The sequence below is a fragment of the Zosterops lateralis genome (assembly GCF_965231275.1).
Source record: "Zosterops lateralis genome assembly, chromosome: W".
Taxonomy (NCBI): domain Eukaryota; kingdom Metazoa; phylum Chordata; class Aves; order Passeriformes; family Zosteropidae; genus Zosterops; species Zosterops lateralis.
The window spans coordinates 10,152,677-10,169,936 of NC_139801.1; the positions used below are offsets into that span (position 1 = coordinate 10,152,677).

At 44.9% G+C, this 17,260-nt stretch overlaps 1 protein-coding gene across 4 annotated transcripts in view; it reads left to right on the plus strand.

Annotated features, from left to right (window-relative positions):
- Positions 1-17,260, plus strand: part of LOC310922142 (zinc finger SWIM domain-containing protein 6-like) — a 304,014-nt gene that overhangs the window by 148,136 nt on the left and 138,618 nt on the right. The window contains exon 1 of one of the 4 annotated variants that reach the window (XM_083882544.1): positions 2,986-3,223. The exons of the other annotated variants lie outside the window; for them this stretch is intronic. The gene's annotated coding sequence lies outside the window, so the exon portion shown is untranslated. Of the gene's footprint in view, positions 1-2,985; positions 3,224-17,260 lie in introns of those variants that run through there. 4 annotated transcript variants of the gene reach the window in all.

Genomic DNA, 17,260 nt, shown 5'->3' on the forward strand with positions numbered 1-17,260 from the left:
ACACCATCTGGGTTTTTAGGAAATCTCTCGTCTTCTGAAAAAATGATCTCCAGCACAGCCAATTCCCTCAGGCGTTGGATACCTTGTTCTATTGTGCTCCATTTGCCTTGGTTCACTTGGAGGTCTTCTTTACAAAGGTATCTGTCTTTCACACTTGTTAGCAGTCGCTGCCAGAGGCTGAGAGGTTCTTGGGTTTTCCCAATCCCCTGGTCAATGACCACATCCCGGGACAGCGATCCCAGTTGCCTGGCCTCAATTCCATCCAGAATGGTGTCATTGGCTGCAGCGTCCCAGATGCGGAGCAGCCAGGTCAGGATGGACTCATTGGTCTGGCGGGTGAATTCCCTTCGCAGGTCACGCAGGTAACCCAGGGATAGAGAGCGAGTGATGATCTCTATCTCTGTCTCCTCTGCTGGCTGCGAAGGTCCTGCTGCATCCTCGTCAGTCGCTACACGGACTGATTTGCTCCTTGACTTCTTCTTCTGAGTGGTGGCAACTGCTACTGGTTTAGGTGGTTCCAGTTCAGTGACAGTTTGTGTGGAGATGCTGACAGCACCTTTGGTTTCTTTCTCCTCTGTGACAGTCTGCGTAGATGTGGACACTGTTGCCTCACTTTTGGCTTCTTTCTCCTCTCTGATGGTCTGTGTAGATGAGGACACTGTTGCGTTGCCTTTGGTTCCCTTCTCCTCTGTGTCGGTCTGTGTAGACATGGACACTGTTGATGCACTTTTGGCTTCTTTCTTCTCTGCGATGGTCTGTGTAGATGCTGATGCTGTTGTTTTGCTTCTCTTTCCGTCTTCCTTTTCTTTAAGAACATGCTGTATCACACCAGGTAGTGTTTTGATCCTAAGCATGGTACGGGCTGTGCAGAGAAGAGAAAGCAGGACTAACAACAACATCATACTGTCCTTGGTATCAAGAGGGTACTCAATATTTTCAAAAACTGCTGTGTTATGCCTGAAAAGCTGGAAAAAATCATGCTTTACTCCTCCCCACAGGGGCTGGGTAAGATTGTTGAGGCCCCAGATGTAGCATCCTAGACCAGGACACGAATCCAAAACTGGGTATATATTCTGAATGCTGTTCATTGCCTCTGAGTTTATCAAGCAATGGACATAATAGACCAATAAGGCAATTTTAGTACCATACCCTGGTCTACGCAGGAGCATTAAGACCGGCAGATAGTGCCCCATGTGTGGAAAAATATAGAGAGATAGGTATAAGACACATGTAAGCATGTTGAGCATCATAGCAAACAGGTGTCTTCTCAAATACAAAACTGTACTTTTGACTTTTCTCAGTGCCTCGTGCCCCACGTTGGGCACCAAAAACTCTTGTGGTTTGAAAGCAAAACGAATGAGAGGCTCCAAGTCAGAGATATAATTTAATAAGAAGAAAGGTAAAAAGGTAAAAATAAAAGAAAATAAATGCAATGACACAAAGGATCACTGACAGGGTCAGAATACAACCTGAGCAGGTTGGTGGAAGCAGTCCAGGTGAGGTGCTCTTCCTGAAGCAGTGATCCTGTAGAAAGGTCTGGGAGCTCTGGTCCTCTGGGAATCCAGTGGGTAAGTGCCCTTGCACTGTCCCACATACCAGCTTATATCCAGGTGAGAATGCTTGGCTCCTCCCCTTGGGCAGAGCATCTCACAATAGTATGAGAAGTGTGAAATGGGTCCTTGATGGCCCATTAACAGAGATAACCCCTGGAGGGAGTTACCTGTGACTCATGGGCCCAGGCGTTAATGGGCCATTAGCAGAAAACACCCCAAAGGCCATTAGCAGAAGAGGCAGGGGGCTTGGGAAAACACTAGCCCACCTGGTTTCAACAGTTCATGAAGATGGTGATAGAATAAATACTTTGTGTACATCCTACACTGCAACCCAGGACACATCCCCGAAGGAACCCTGAACCTTGGAATTATATGATTGAGCAAAACTTTTGCCACCTCCTTGGCTGTGTTAGTGCAACAGGGGTAAGCTTCTGGCCATCCACTGAAGTTGTCAACTAACACCAGTATGTACTGGTATCCCTCTTTGCGTGGAAACTCAGCAAAATCTATTTGCCAGTAATCTCCAGGAAGATCCCCTGCTTTTGTTACTCCTAACACAACTCTTTTCCTCGTGTCAGGGTTGTTTTTACATCAGATTTCACATTTGTTCACTACTGATTGCACAATGTCAGTCATTCCCTTTCCTATTATTACCTTTTCTAGATGTTTCAAAAAATTTTCAACCCCCTAATGTTTGTTTTCATGTTATCTTTGAGCTAGCTCTCAAAGGATCAGGGGTGGGACTACAACCTGATTTGCTTGTGTTGACAGCCCACCCACTTTGTGTGATCTCAGCTTTAAGAAACTTGATTGATTAGTTTGTGGTCTGCTTGGTCATATTTTGGGGTGAACCCTGACAAATCAATCTCCTCTTGTGGAATTACTGTGAGAATACCTTTCTGTGAAATTCCTCATGCTGGTTTATCAGCAAATAGATTTCCCAGTTCTGGAGTGGTTTTCCCTTTTTGGTGACCTCTAGAATACAATAGCTACTTCTGAGGGTTTTTTAATGCTCTCTATAAGGGCAAATATTTGTTCAGCATGTTTGATTTGTTTACTTTGAGCATTCAGAAGTCCTCTCTCCTTCTAGATGGCTCCATCGGTGTGGACAACACTAAATGCATATTTAGTCAGTCCATATATTTACCTTCTTTCCTTCACTCAGGTCCAGGGCTTTCGTCAGTGCAATCAGTTTGGCTTTCTGTGATGACACATCTGCTGGCAGGGCCTTTGCCTCAATCACCTTACCCTGTATGGTTACTGCATAGCCCGTTATCCTTTTTCCATTTTTTTTAAAGCTGCTCCCATCTGTAAAAAGCTCCCAATCTGGATTTTCCAGGGGCATGTCTTTCAGGTCTGGTTGGCTGGAATAAACCTCTTCAATAATCTGTAAACAGTTATGTTCAGGCTGTCCTGGTTTAGGATGAATTAGGGAAGAACCTCCAAAGGAATCCCCTAATAACAAAACCTCTACCACCCCTCCCCCAGCCCTGGGTTTGGGAAGGAATTTCTGGAACAAAGTGGAAAAACCGGTTTATTAACAAATGAATAAACACCCCCCCCACACACACACACAAGGGAAAAAAGAAAAAAAATGCTCAGGTTACTGTGAGGGAGAGGGCGCAGAGCTTCTTTCGCGGCCCCGGAGATCCTCGGACTTCGCCGGTCAGGTCAGGTCCGGTGCCGGTCCAAAATCTTAAAGGGGGTGGTGTTAAGGGGAAAAGAGGGAAAGGAAAAAAAAAAACAAACAAACAAGCAAACAGAGGCACAGAGGCGGCAGAAAGAGAAAGAAGGAAAAGGAAAAAAAAAGAGCAAAAATTGCAAGCAGCAAAGAGCGGAACCAGCCGCCTGAAAGCCAGCAAGCCAAGAAAAGGGGGGGCAGACAGTGCCCGCCCAGCCAACAGGAAAACAGGGACAGCTGTTAGACATAACAAGGTAGTCCACGATATGGGATAGGAAGCACTGTCAACCCAGAACACAGGCTCATTGTCAATTAAGGCAGAGGACAAAACCATGGCAGGGTTAACAATGGAAGTTGTTTTCAGGGTAACATCATCCTGTTCTAATAACATTGTTTGATATTTAAGCATCTGGTTACCAGACAACCAGTGTCCCCCCTTTTGTTCAAGTACAGCTCCTACAGCATGGGGTACTGTGGAAGTTTGACATTGGGGAAGTGATTTTTCAGGAAGTTATAGCTAAACTGATTAGTGACTGGTTTTGAAATTGACAGCTTATATAGCCAACAGAGAAATGATACATCTCTGTGAACACACAGGGTTAAATATCAGAGGAATCTTGGCAAACTTCCCTTTTCCTTCCTGCTTTGGAACAGGTAACAGGGCCGGCTCCACTCTGCCGCATGGCCTCCCCGGGTCTGGCAGCTTGGCCTGGGCCCAGCCACTGCCGCCATCTTGGCTGGGGTGGGCCCAATGACTCCAGGGCCAAGGGAGGGGAGGCATTATGCTAACATCCAGCTGACTCTGAGGCCTGCCCCACTGCTGGCCCAGGCCGATGGAGATGTCTCTCAGGTCCCCTGGGAGCAGCTCTAAGCCCGGGCTGGGCTGGGCCCACCCCATGAGACCAGGGGTGGGCAGGAGGCACCTATGATCCTGGCTGCTGAGATTCCTGACTGTCTGGGCTGCTGCAATCTCTCAGCATGAGCTCTCCCCCCTCCATCAATGCAGCTTTGAAATCTGACACCATGAGCCACAGCCCAAGAGAGGAACTTGGGACAGATATTAACTCTTTCCTTGCAAAGATGAAACTTCCAAAGCCCTAACCCTTCTCTAATTGAGAGAAGAGGCCAAATTGGGGACAAGGAAAAGGACAATATGAAGATATTAGAGTCAGTGAAGGGAGCGTTACCCCTTAGATGGAAAAGATGACAAGATTCCTAGGCTTAAAGTCTTCTTTGAGCCGTGGTAACAGACTGTAATATGTGGAATATTCCTTTAAACAATGGGAAAAATATGCATTTTGAGGAGAAAATTATTCAGATTTGTGGATTTGAGCAAAGGCATCTGTGATTGAATAAGTGAATATTAAATTAGTAGCTGTGATCTTGTGATCCCATGAGATGTTTGAACAGAGAGAGATAAGACAAGAAGCCTTCTGTGCCAGTAAAAAAGTAAAAAGAGATCTCTGTCCCCTGAGATGAATATCTTTTGCCTTTGGAGTTGCTTATCTTTAAAATGACACCCCAAAGCGTCCATGATCCATATGCAGCTTGGGAAGGCTGCTGATAGGAGGGACTTCACAAAAGAAGGTTACCGGGTGGCTGGTTTTTTTGTGACAGTTAAAACCCATAAGAGAACTGTTCTAAATTGTCAGTGGGGGAAATTCCATGGTAAACTAAAAACACTTCTCTCTCCAAATGAACTGATGAAAGACTATTTTATGGCTGATAACTGACCTAGAGTTCCAAGTTTTGTCTCTTTATGTTGTTAGTGGGAAAGTGAACACTGGTGGGGAGGAGGAAGAGTGTTTTGAAAGTTTCATTTTGATTCTCATTTTCTTATTTTAGTGTGTGTTAATAAATCTTTCTTTATACCTTTAAGTTTGGGCCTGCTTTACTTTTCTCCTGATCCTATCTCACAGAGGAAAAAAAAGAGAGTAAACAAACCACTGCACTCAATTTGGCAGACACAGGTGAACATGAAACCATTACAGGTGCATACACTACAATGTGTCACCCAAGGGTGAGTTTTCGGGCTTCCTGGATCAGGAGGACAGTGGCTGCCACAGCCTTCAGGCACCCTGACCAGCCTTGGGCAACATTGTCTAGCTGTTTGGAAAAGTAGGTCACAGCCCTCTGTTGGTTCCCGAGGCGCTGTGCTAGTACCCCCAAAGCCATATTCAGTCTCTCATATGTAAAAAGCTCAAAAGGCTTAGTTAAATCTGATAGTCCCAGTGCTGGAGCTGACATTAGAGAGTGTTTCAGCTGTTTGAAAGCTGCTCTAGTGTTTTCAGTCCATATGATAATTCCTTTTTCAGCTGCTTTTAGTGCCCTGTATTGGGGTTTTACCAGCAGTCCATAATTTGCTATCCACAAATGACATCAACCTACCATTCCCAGGAAAGCTTGCGTCTCTCTTACAGTATGGGGCTCTGGGAGTCAACAGATGGCTTTTTTCTGTTCTTTGCTGAGCTGTCAGTGTCCATGGAAGATCTCAAGGCCCAAATAAACTGCTGCTTTTTTGCCAATCTGTGCTTTGTCTTTAGAAACTCTGTACCTCCTCAGTCCCAAGAAGTTTAATAAACTTATGGTAAATCGTATGCAGTCATCTCTAGTTCTGAGCAAAGGCCGTGTTTTGGGTACCCCGGTCACCCCAAAAACACGTACAGAATCGTGACTCAGCTTCCCTTCTAAGGTATTTAACACAAAATATGCAGCTCTAGTATCTACCAAAAACTCGGTCATCTTTCCCCAGCTTAGCTACAACTGAAGGCTCTCCTGGGGGAGAAATCTTCAGTCCCAATCACTCAGAACTTAAGCCAGTTGAGGTTTGTACTGAGTTGGAGGACTGAGGATTTTTTTTTTTTCAAAGCTGGACAATCTTTCTTCCAATGTCCCCACTTCTTACAGTATACACACTGATCCATCTCTGTAGGGGAAGTTTTCTTGGATGACTTTTACTGAGTCGCCTTCTTACAAGGTTGGGATTTAACTTTTTCTGTTGGTCTCCTGTGTCAAAGCACTTTCCAGGCAATCTCTAGCAGTTTATATATGTCTCGAACTCCCTCTAGCTTTTGCAGCTTTCTCCTTATATCATTTGAAGCCTGACCCAGAAACAAAAGTACTGAATGTGCTTTGCCATCAGTTGATTCTGGATCTAAATCTGTATATTTGATGGCAGTTTCTTTTAACCTGTTAAAAAAAACAGTGGGTGATTCATCACAATTTTGCCTTACTTCATAAATCTTTGACCAATTTACAGCTTTAGGGACACCATGTTTTAGCCCATATACCACCAGGCTTTGATATAGTTTTAACCTCGCCATATGTTCTGGCATATTTGGATCCCATCCCGGGTTTTCAAGGGGGAATATCTGTGGGACAGTGCCTTGAAGCAATCCATTTGCAGTGCTCACCTCGACTGACATTGTGATGGCTTTATTGACTATTCGTCTCTCAGTGGAATCAAGTAATGTGTTTAACACAGAGTTCAAATCAGCCCAGTCAGGGTTTTGTGAGTTAATTTCCCATTCTACTAATGTTGCCACTTTATCTGGGTTGTCTTTATATTTCCCCTCAGTAGTTTTACACTGCTCTAACTCAATAAGGGAGTATGGAACCTTCAGATATATTGGCCCCTGGTTGCCGACAGCTTGCCGTAACGGAGCTTGTAAAACCGGTTCTTTTCCTTTTTCACTTTTTGAGGTAGTACATTTGGCAATGGGGCTATGTTCTCTGATGGCTTCTCTCGCTATCTTTCCCCTCCTTTGTCTGCTTAGGGCAGCAATGATCTGATCAATCTCACCCTCCTCCTCAGAGCTACTTTAGCCAGAGCTGTCTGACTCAGTTGTCTCTGTTTTAGCATATACTCTACTTCGCTTAGTCCTGATCATAGGAAGAACCATGCAGGACTTACTATGTCACTGGAGCCACGCGTGTACCTGCGCACATCGATGACGTCATCTGATGCAGCTCCTTGGCATTTGGGGTTGCTATGGAAACTCACAGGCTTGAGAGCTGGAGAGACTCTACTCTCTCTATGGGAGGGCCTCTTTCTGCCCTCTCAGCAGAAGGCTCTGCCCCCAGCTCCTCCCCTAGGCTGCACACCCTGGCCATCCCCTCCCCCCACCCCTGCCCCCCTCCCCAGGAGCAAGTGGGGATGGGAGAAGGAGGGGTCAGCTAGAGTGGACAGCCATGGCTGCAGTGGTGGTAGTGGCTGCCAAAACCCTCTCCCCTCCTCCTTCACTGGTTGGGAGCCTTTCAGGGGCACACCCCACCCCTCCCCTTGCTCGAATTGCTTGGCACCAGCCTTATGGGGGCAGACACAGCACGGGAACTAACCCACTATGCCACTGCTGGCTTTAGGCCAACAGCACTGCAATCTATCCCCACTTTTCAGAGAATGTCCTCCCTAACTACCAGTGGGGAAGACAGAGCACCAGCTGCTCCACCTGGACCCTAGGGTCCTTTCACACTAAACAAAATTGGAAGAGATCTCCCAACACCTAATTCAGGTGCTAAGCAGAATACCTCCTTTATTCAGCTACTCATATGTCTCTGTTAGGTCCAAGGATTCTTGGATTCTTGGGCTCTGATACCTTCTGGGCCACAGATGGGGCCCCCTCCTTGGAGTGCTGGCAGGAGTGGGAGGGCAGGAAGTGGGTGTTTCTCTGGTCCAGAAGGGTTTTCCAGATGCCTCACTGTCCCATCTGGGTCACCAGAACTGATGCCTTGAGAAGGCTGACCTGAAACAGAGACTAGACAGAGCTAAGAGAATAAAGTAGGTATTAATTAAAAGGCCTTAAAAGGATACACCTTGGGCAGAACAAGAGCCTGGACAGGGCTACACCCAAGACGGATGCAAAATGGTCACAAAATGGACGACCGGTCACGAGGTCTCACACTATTATAAGTTTTGGTCCATTTACATATTGGGGTTAATTGTCCAATTACAGTTTCAGATTATGAAGTCCCATTCCTCTTGTTTTCTCTCTTCAGTCCACCATTGTTTATGCTTTTGGGCTTGAAAACTTGTAACAGTTGTCTTTGGTTTCAAGCTGGAAAAGGATTTGTCTGCCTACTCTGTAAAGAGAGCTTTCTAACACTGATATGAGGCTCAGAACTACACGCCTAGGCAGCAGAGAATCTGAAAAATATGAAAGCTAAAACTTAAGGCATCACCACAACACCTAACATAGGGTTGACTATATCCATATTGAAGGAGTTGGAGTGCAGACAACTTTCAGGTTTTTCAGAAATGTGATCTGAGGCTGTGAGAAATGTTGGTGAGAACATAATTCTGTAGTTTGTATGGGGTTTCTATAAAGTATGTTGGAAGTTGTTTAGTTATAGGAATGGCAGTGAAACTTGGAGGGACCCCCAAGGCCATGTTAATGGGATGCATGTTTTGTTCAGTGTCTCCACTTGCAGACAGCAGGACTTGCTGCAGTTTGCATGTCTTTAAACAGTTCAGATCTCATATGTCTGTTGGGAAGGGGAAGGTATTTTGTGGTGTTATTTTCTGATTGAATGGCCTTTCCTTGTTTTCAGGAAAGACTAGTCTGGATGGATGTATCCCATCCACGGTCATCCATGGTCCCTGCTTGGACCACAATGTTAAGTGATTGCTTTTGAGCAGCAGATGTGATACAGACCCAGTAGATAGTTTGCCTTGAGGGATTGGTGGAGGCCTTTGTCTAATGAACATAATTAGTTGAACAGTTCTTGGACTTCAAGGTTTAGTTTGCTGAAGGAAGTCCTGGAAGAATTTTTTCTTTAAATTGGACTGTTGAGTTCATAGTGTTGAGACAAATAAATTTCATGGTTCAACTCACTAATGCTGGTACCATTACAGCATGCATGTTCTTGGATGTATGCTAGCAGTAGTGAACTTTCAAGTTCTTTTGCATGCAAAAGTCTTGGAATATTAAATCCTGCCAATTGCCTTTATGAACATGAGTTGTGGAATCTGGGCATTTGTTTGTGACTGGTCATCTGTTAGTGTTTGGGTGCAGTGGTAATGACAAATTTATTCTAGGTGACAGTGCTCTCAAAGTATAAGCTGTTTTATATCCTGTATGTTCATTACATACAGTCAAAATCTTATGTGCTGCTTGTGTTAATTAATCTTCCTTCCCCCCATCCTTGTTATTTCCTTTTGCCAGCATATTTAAGGTACATAATATATGTTTGTCAAGTAATATAGTGTATAGTAGTCTTAATAAAACTTATCTGGCAGATCTGCAAGTTAATTTAAATGACTGTTTAAAATAGAGGGTATGATTCTGATTGCCAACTTAAAGTTACATAGGAGGATGTAACCCACATAGGTCTTGCTCACTGAATACTCTGCAGCTCTTGAAACAAGCTCTTTTTTTTCTTCTTTTTTTTCTATAACTCACCTCATCTGGTCTTTTTCTTCTGGGAACATAAGACAGGTTTTTTTGTTTGTTTTTAAAATAGGAATATAGAGATGATTTTTGTAAACTACTTGAAAAAAGGTCAGTGGATCAATATTAAAGAACACTTATGTTTTCCAAATACAGTTGGTAACACTTTTCCTAATTTTAAGATGCACAGCAGATGGGGAATGCATGGTGCTCCCAAAAGGTACATGGCAGAAAGCTATTCAAAGGCCCTGTTTTTTTAAGCTTTAACATATTTCTCTAATCCTGTTCTGATCTTTTTTTTTTTCTTTAAGGAATAAACTATACCAAGTGTCAAACTATGGTTGCATTTCAATCAAAGCTTTCAATTGCAAGTGCGAACTTAAACTGATTATTTTTATTAACATTAGAATTCTTGAGAGCAAAGATACATTTTGAGGTTTGGATTTCTATTAAGAAATTTTGTTTAAAAAGTATTATTATCGTATGTTCATAAATGTAAAGGAAACTTCCCAGTCTGACCATTCAGGAGTGACTCTGGCAGTCACACTCACCTGCTGGGACTGAAGCCCCTTCACAGCAGGTTGTTCCAGTGAACTGATGAGTGCCCCAACTGACCCCCTACACACACCACACACAGTCAGACCAGGTTTCCTCACTGGCTCCACCCCAGGTTTCCCATAGCAGTCTCAGACCTCTGCTTCCTTCAAGTAATTTAATCGTGGTGCAGTGTCACAATAACAGCTGGCACTGGTGCCTCTGGAGAGGGACCCCAAACAAAAGAATTGCTAGACTTGTACTACTGTCTGTGCACCCATTCCAATGGTGATGTTGGATCTGGGGTCTTCTCGTTCATTGGCTTCTGCAGGGTCTCTGGGTAATTGATCGGTCAGTGCCACAGGTCTGCTTGCCCTCAGGCAAAGGGTTGGTGCTTGATCACAGCTCATTGCCTGGGGTTCCAACCATTTCCCTCACCCAGGGCACATTTTGCAGCTTGAACTGCACCTACACACGGACCAATTGGACCCTGGGTGTATTCCTCAACAGTAAGAATAGTCTGCTATTTTTTGAGCTGGTAATGTGTTTCTTTTGATGTCATGTTATTGACATTTTTGAATAGTGTCATGGTTTAACCCTAGCCAACATACAAGTACCCTGAAGCTGATTGCTCACAACCTGCCCCCTGATGGGGAGGAAAACCAGTAAAAAAAGTAAACCTCGTCAGTTGAGATAAGAATAGTTTTATAATTGAAACAAAGTAAAAATATATATATAATGATAATAATTGTAATGAAAAGGAGAGAGAAAAAGAGAGAGAGAGGGGAATAAAACCCAAGAGAAACAAGTGATGCTCAATACAATTGCTCACGACTTGCTGACTGATGTCCACTCTGTCCCAGCCAGTTCCCCTCCCAGTTTATATACTGGGAATGACATTGTATGGTATGGAATATACCTTTGGCCAGTTTAGATCAGCTGTCTCAGCTGTGCTCCCTCCCAGCTTCTTGTGCAGCTCCTCCCTGGCAGAGCATGAGACACTGAAAAGCCCTTGACTCAGGGTAAGCACTGCTCAACAACAACCAAAACATCAGTGAGTTATCAGCATTATTCTCACGCTGAATCCAAAACACGGTGCTGTGCCAGTTATTGAGAAGAAAATTAATTCTATCCCAGCTGAAACCAGGACATTATCCACTCCTTATTCCATATCATTCATGTCATGTCAGGTCCAGACTTTCCAATGCCCTATCACCTTTCCTGTCTTTTCATAGACAAACCCACAGATAACATTCCCTTAGTCTTTGGACCATCCCTATAAAAGTGTGTTGAGTCCATTTAGTCCATGATCTTGGACTCCATCTGTCATAATAGCCCTTCAGGTAGGAAATATGGTGTGTGGTATTGTTGCACATTGAAAGCAGTTCTGATTCCATCACTGGCATACTTGTCCAGTTTCATCAAAGTTCATCCTAATTAAAGTGGTGATTGAAAAGAAGTTGGGTTTAGATCCCCAAATCCAGAGTGGTGAAGATAGGCATTGCAAGGCCTGTCCAGTGTCATGATGGACATATAGCTCCCATAGAAGTGATAATATGAAGTATTATATAGCAATTAACATTGTAAGGTCTAATTCATTGACTATGCTCATCCTGCAGCAATTTGCACAGGAAGGGTACTGAGGTGCTGCAGCTCAAGCGGTTAGCTCAGTTGTTGGTCATCGCTCTTGCCGAGGGAGCTCAGGTATGGTGTCCACTTGGACAAAAGTTGCTTCCTCTGTGCACACCAGAAAGGATGTGGCGACCCAGACGGAGCACCCATGAAAGCATGCAAGGGTCCAGGTCTCAGGCTGCAGGGATTGCCAGAGCCTGGTGCTGCTCTCAGAGGACAGCAGGGAGAACAGCTGTGTGAGTTGGGGTCAGGTGGACAATCTGGTCAGCCTGGTGGCAAAGATGAGAGATGAAGTAGAAAGACTAAGAAGTATTAGGGACTCTGAAGAGGAGTTTGACTGGTAGAGCCATAATCCATGCCTTAGACAACTACACCTGCCATCCACTTCACAGGAAGCAATGGATCCCCTAGCCTCTCACCACCAGGCAGAAGGATGCGACCTTAGAGATGGAGAGGAGTAGAAATGGCTTTGTGGCAGGCCAATCCCCTCCCGACCTACCTCACCTTTCCAGCTGCCCTTATACAATAAGTATGAGGCCCTGGAATCTGAGGACCAGGGAAATGAGAATGTGGATGAAGGTTCTTCTGGGATGGAGATGTTGTGCAGGGTGGAGCAGCCTACCACCTGCATCACGACCTCCTCAGTTATGAAAAAAGAAGGGTAGTTGTCATTAGCAACTCTCTTTTAAGAGGAACGGAGAGTGATATGCTGACCAGACCCAACCCATAGGGAGGTATGTTGCCTCCCTGGGGCCTAGGTAAGGGACATGACCAAGAAACTTCCCAGCCTGGTACAGCCCACTGACTATTACCTGCAACTGGTTTTCCAGATCAGAAGCAATGAGGTTTCAACAAGAAGGCTGTGGACAATCAAGAAGGATGTCAAGGCTTTGGAACAAGTGGTCAAGGGATCTGGAACACAAGTTGTGTTCTCTTTTGTCCTGTCAGTTTCAAGGAATGATGGGGCAAGAAAAAGGAAGATCATGCAGATGAATACCTGGCTTCAGGACTGGTGATACCAGCTGAATTTTGTGGCTTTTGGTCATGGGTCAGTTGACATGACACTGAGCTTGCTGGGAACAGGTTGAATCCACCTGTATCAAAGGGAGAAAAGGATCTTGGCTCAGAAGTTAACAGGGATCCTTGAGAGAGTTTTAAACTAGATAGGAAGCGGGACAGGGACAAAGCCAGGCTTGACAGAGATAAGGTGTGGGAAGGGGAGAGCTATAGTGACCATTCAAGTAGCAAAAGGAGGCTTAAGAGGGAATATCTCTAACAAGTACCAGCAGCGACTACAAGACAGGACTATGGGGCATCCCCTTGCACTCCCACTAGGATATTAACACACATTAAAATACCTCTCTGAAGTGCCTGTACACCAATGCACATGGGATGGGGAGCAAACCAGAAGAACTAGAGATCTGTGTGCAGTCACAGGGATTTGATCTCATTGTAATTACAGAGACATGGTGGAATAGCTCTCACGACTGGAATGTTGACATGAAGGGCTACACGCTGTTCAGGAGAGACAGATCAGGAAGGTGCAGTGGTGAAGTTGCCCTCTCTGCAAGGCTACACTTGGAATGTATGGAGCTCTGTCTTGGGGTGGATGACAAGCAGGTTGAGAGCTTATGGGTTAGGATAAAAAGGCAGACTAGTAAGGGTGACACTGTTGTGGGTGTGTGCTACAGGCTGCCTGAGCAGGAGGAGGAAGTGGATGAGGCCTTCTACAGGCAACTAGAAGCAGCCTCACAGTTTCAGGCCCTGGTTCTTGTGGGGGACTTGAACTACCCTGACATCTGCTGGAGAAGCAACACAGCAAAACGCAAACACTCCAGGAGGTTCCTGGAAAGCATTGATGACAACTTCCTGTCACAGATAGTGGAGGATCCCATAAGGAATGGTGTATTGCTTGACCTTAAACAAACAGGGAAGGCCTTATTGGAGATGTGAAGGTTGGGTGCAGCCTTGGCTCTAGTGACCGTGTGGAGTTCACTATTGGGCAAGGAGGAAGCAGGACAGCAAGTAAGATTACAACCCTGGACTTCTTGAGAGATAATTTTAGCCTCTTCAGGGATCTTATGTAAAGAATCTCATGGGAAAAGGCCCCACAGGGAAGAGGGGTCCAAGAGTTGGGGTTGATAGTCAAGGATTGTTTCCTCCAGGCTCGAGAACAATGCACCCCAAGGATGAGCAAGAAATTGGGCACAGGGGGCAAGAGACCTGCATGGATGAATAAAGAACTCCTGTCATTACTCAAGCACAAGTATGAAACACACAGGAGGTAGAAGCAGGGTCGTGTCACTTGGAATGAATATAGAGGTTGTCAAAGAAGAAATGAGATGAGAAAGGCAAAGGCACGTCTAGAATTAAACTTGGCCAAGGATGTCAAGGACAAGAAGAAAGGCTCTTTCAAATACATCAATAACAAAAGGAAAACAGGATAATGCGGGCCCATTAGTAAATGGAGAAGAGACCCTGGTGTAACCCTGGAGGACACAGAGAAGGCAGAGTTACTGAATGCCTTCTTTACATTGGTCATCACTGATAAGACCAGTCCTCAGGGATCTCTGACCCAGGAGAACAGGGTACAGGTATGTTAGAATGAAGATTTTACCTTGGTCAAGGAGGATTGGGTCAGAGAACACCTTAACAAACTTGACATCCACAAATCTGTGGGCCCTGATGGGATGTATCCATGAGTGCTGAGAGTGCTGGCATAGTGCTCATAGTGAGGCTGCTCATGATCATCTTTGAAAGACTGTGGTGATCAGAAGGAGTGCCTGAGGACTGGAAGAAAGCATGTCATCCCAGTTTTCGAAAAGGGCAAGGAGGACCCAGGGAACTACTGGACAGTCAGACTCACCACAATCCCTAGAAAGGTGATGGTGCACTTCATTCTGGAGGCCATCTCTACCCACATGGAAGACAAGAAGGTGATCAGGTATAGTCAGCATGGGTTCACTGAAGGTAAATAATTTTTGACCAACCTGAGTTCCTTCTACGATGTAACAACTACCTGCATGGATGAGGGGAAAGCAGTGGATATTGTCTACCTCAACTTCAGCAAGGCTTTTAACACTGTCCCTCACAACATCCTCATAGGCAAACTCAGGAAGTGTGGGTTGGATGAGTGGACAGTGAGGTGGATTGAGAACTGACAGGCTGGCCTGAGGGCTAGTGCATGATCTACTTCCTGCTTGATTTGTTCAAAGCTCAGGGCCCCACTGGAAATCATTCTTCTTCCAGGTTACTTGATAGCGAGAGTTGATAATCAGACTGTAATTTGGAATGTGTATTCTCCAAAATCCCACAACACTTAAGAAACTTTGTGGTTCTTTATTACTAATTGGTGGAGACATCACTGTTATCTTATTAATCACATCCATTGGTATCTGACAACATCCATCTTGCCTTTTTATTCTTAAAAACTGTATCTCCTATGCAGATCCATCGACCTTACTTTGTTTTATGGAAAAAAAAGGACTTTCAGAAGGATTTGGACTATTTTCTTCCCTCTCTCAAAAAGTTCTTCTGCTGTATTGCCGCACACATTGATGTCATCAATGTACTGCAGGTTTTCTGGAGCTTTGCCCTGTTCCAGTGTGATCTGGATTAGTCCATGGAAAATAGTGGGGCTGTGTTTCTGCCCCTGGGGCAGTTGATTCCAAGTGAAAGTGAACTGAGGCCTGCACTCTACTGCCAGATGGATTTAGAAAAGCACACTGGCAATATAACTTGTGGCACCACTGGTCTGCCTTTGACTTGTATTGAAGTTCTAGCATGTCTGTTATGGCAGCACTCAGAGGCAGCATGACTTCATTCAGGCCACAATAGTCTACTGTCAGTCTTCATTCTCTGTTAGACTTTTGCACTGGCCATATGAGACTAGTAAAGGGTGAGTGGGTCCTGGTCATCACTCCTTGACTCTCCAGTTGGCAAATCAACTTATGGATGGGAATCATGGAGCCTTGGTTGGTGTGATATTGCCATTGGTCCACCATAATGGTAACAATTGGCACCAGGCTGACCTGGAACAGAGACTAGACAGAGCTAAGAGAATAAAGTCAGTATTATTAAAGGCCTTTAAGAGTTCACCTTGGGCAGTACAAGAGCCTGGACAGGGCTACACCCAAGACGGATACAAAATGGTCACAAAATAGATGACTGGTCACGAAGTCTCACACTTTTGGTCCATTTGCATATTGGGGTTAATTGTCCAATTACTGTTTCAGATTATGAAGTCCCATTCTTCTTGTTTTCTCTCTTCAGTCCACCATTGTTTATGCTTTTTTGGGCTTGAAAACTTGTAATGGTTGTCCTTGGTCTCAAGCTGGAAAAAGATTGTTTTGTCTACCTACTATGTGAAGAGAGCTTACTAATGTTTAATATGAGGCTCAGAACTACGCACCTAGGCATCAGAGAATCTGAAAAATATGAAAGCTAAAACTTAAGGCATCACTGTTCTTCAACCTTCAGCAACTCCACAGCAGAAGGGTTGTCCGAGAGACCAGGCAAGATAGACAACTGTTTAATTTCCTCCATCTCCAGGGCAACTATACCAAAAGCTCACCGATACTCTTTTGGGTCCTTGAAATACCCTCTCCTGAGACAGTCTATGCCAAGGATGCACAGAGCCTCTGAGCCAGTCACAATAGGGTGTTTTTGCTGCTCATTTCCAGTCAGGCTAATCTCAGCCTCTAATACAGTCAGCTGTTGGGATCCCACTGTCACTACAGGAAGACAAATGAGTTCTGCCCTTGCATAGCTTGATGGCATTAGGGTGCACTCTGCACCAGTGTCTACTAAAGCCTGGTACTCCTGTGGTGCTGCTGTGCCAGGCCATCAGATCCACATAGTCCAGTAAACCCGGTTGTCCCTTTTCTCCACCTGGCTGGCAACAGGACCCCTCTAGCTTTGGTCATATGAGTCTCCACTTACTTCTTGTAGAAACGGATTAGAATTCCTTTCCATAGAATTGGAAGTAAAATCATCCCTTCTGCTCTGCCTGGGAAACTGCCCACTGGAAACTGGAGTGGGAATTTTCCTGGAAGAATGCCCATTTCTGATAGTTTTTCCCTGCAATTCATGTATCTCTACCTCTAGAGTTGAGGCAGGTTTTCCATCCCACTTCCTCATGTGTTGTCCATGGTCCTGTAAGTAAAACCACAGGGTACCCCAATGTGTTTACCTTCTATATTCTTCCGCTTGAGTGAAAGGATGCTTTCTGTTAATAGCTGAGATGTGGGTCTGTACAGGTGGGGAGTAGCACACATCCTCTTTGAATTGCTAGAACTCCTTGGACAGTTTCTCCACAGCTGAGATGAGACAGTCAGAGAGATTGTCTTCATATTCCTGGAGTTGGTGAGCCACTTCATCCATTGTTGGTGGTGCATTGTCTTTCCAGCTTATTAATGCCAGTGGATGCATGTGACAATAGTTGACTCCATACAACTTTATGCCACATGGGTAGT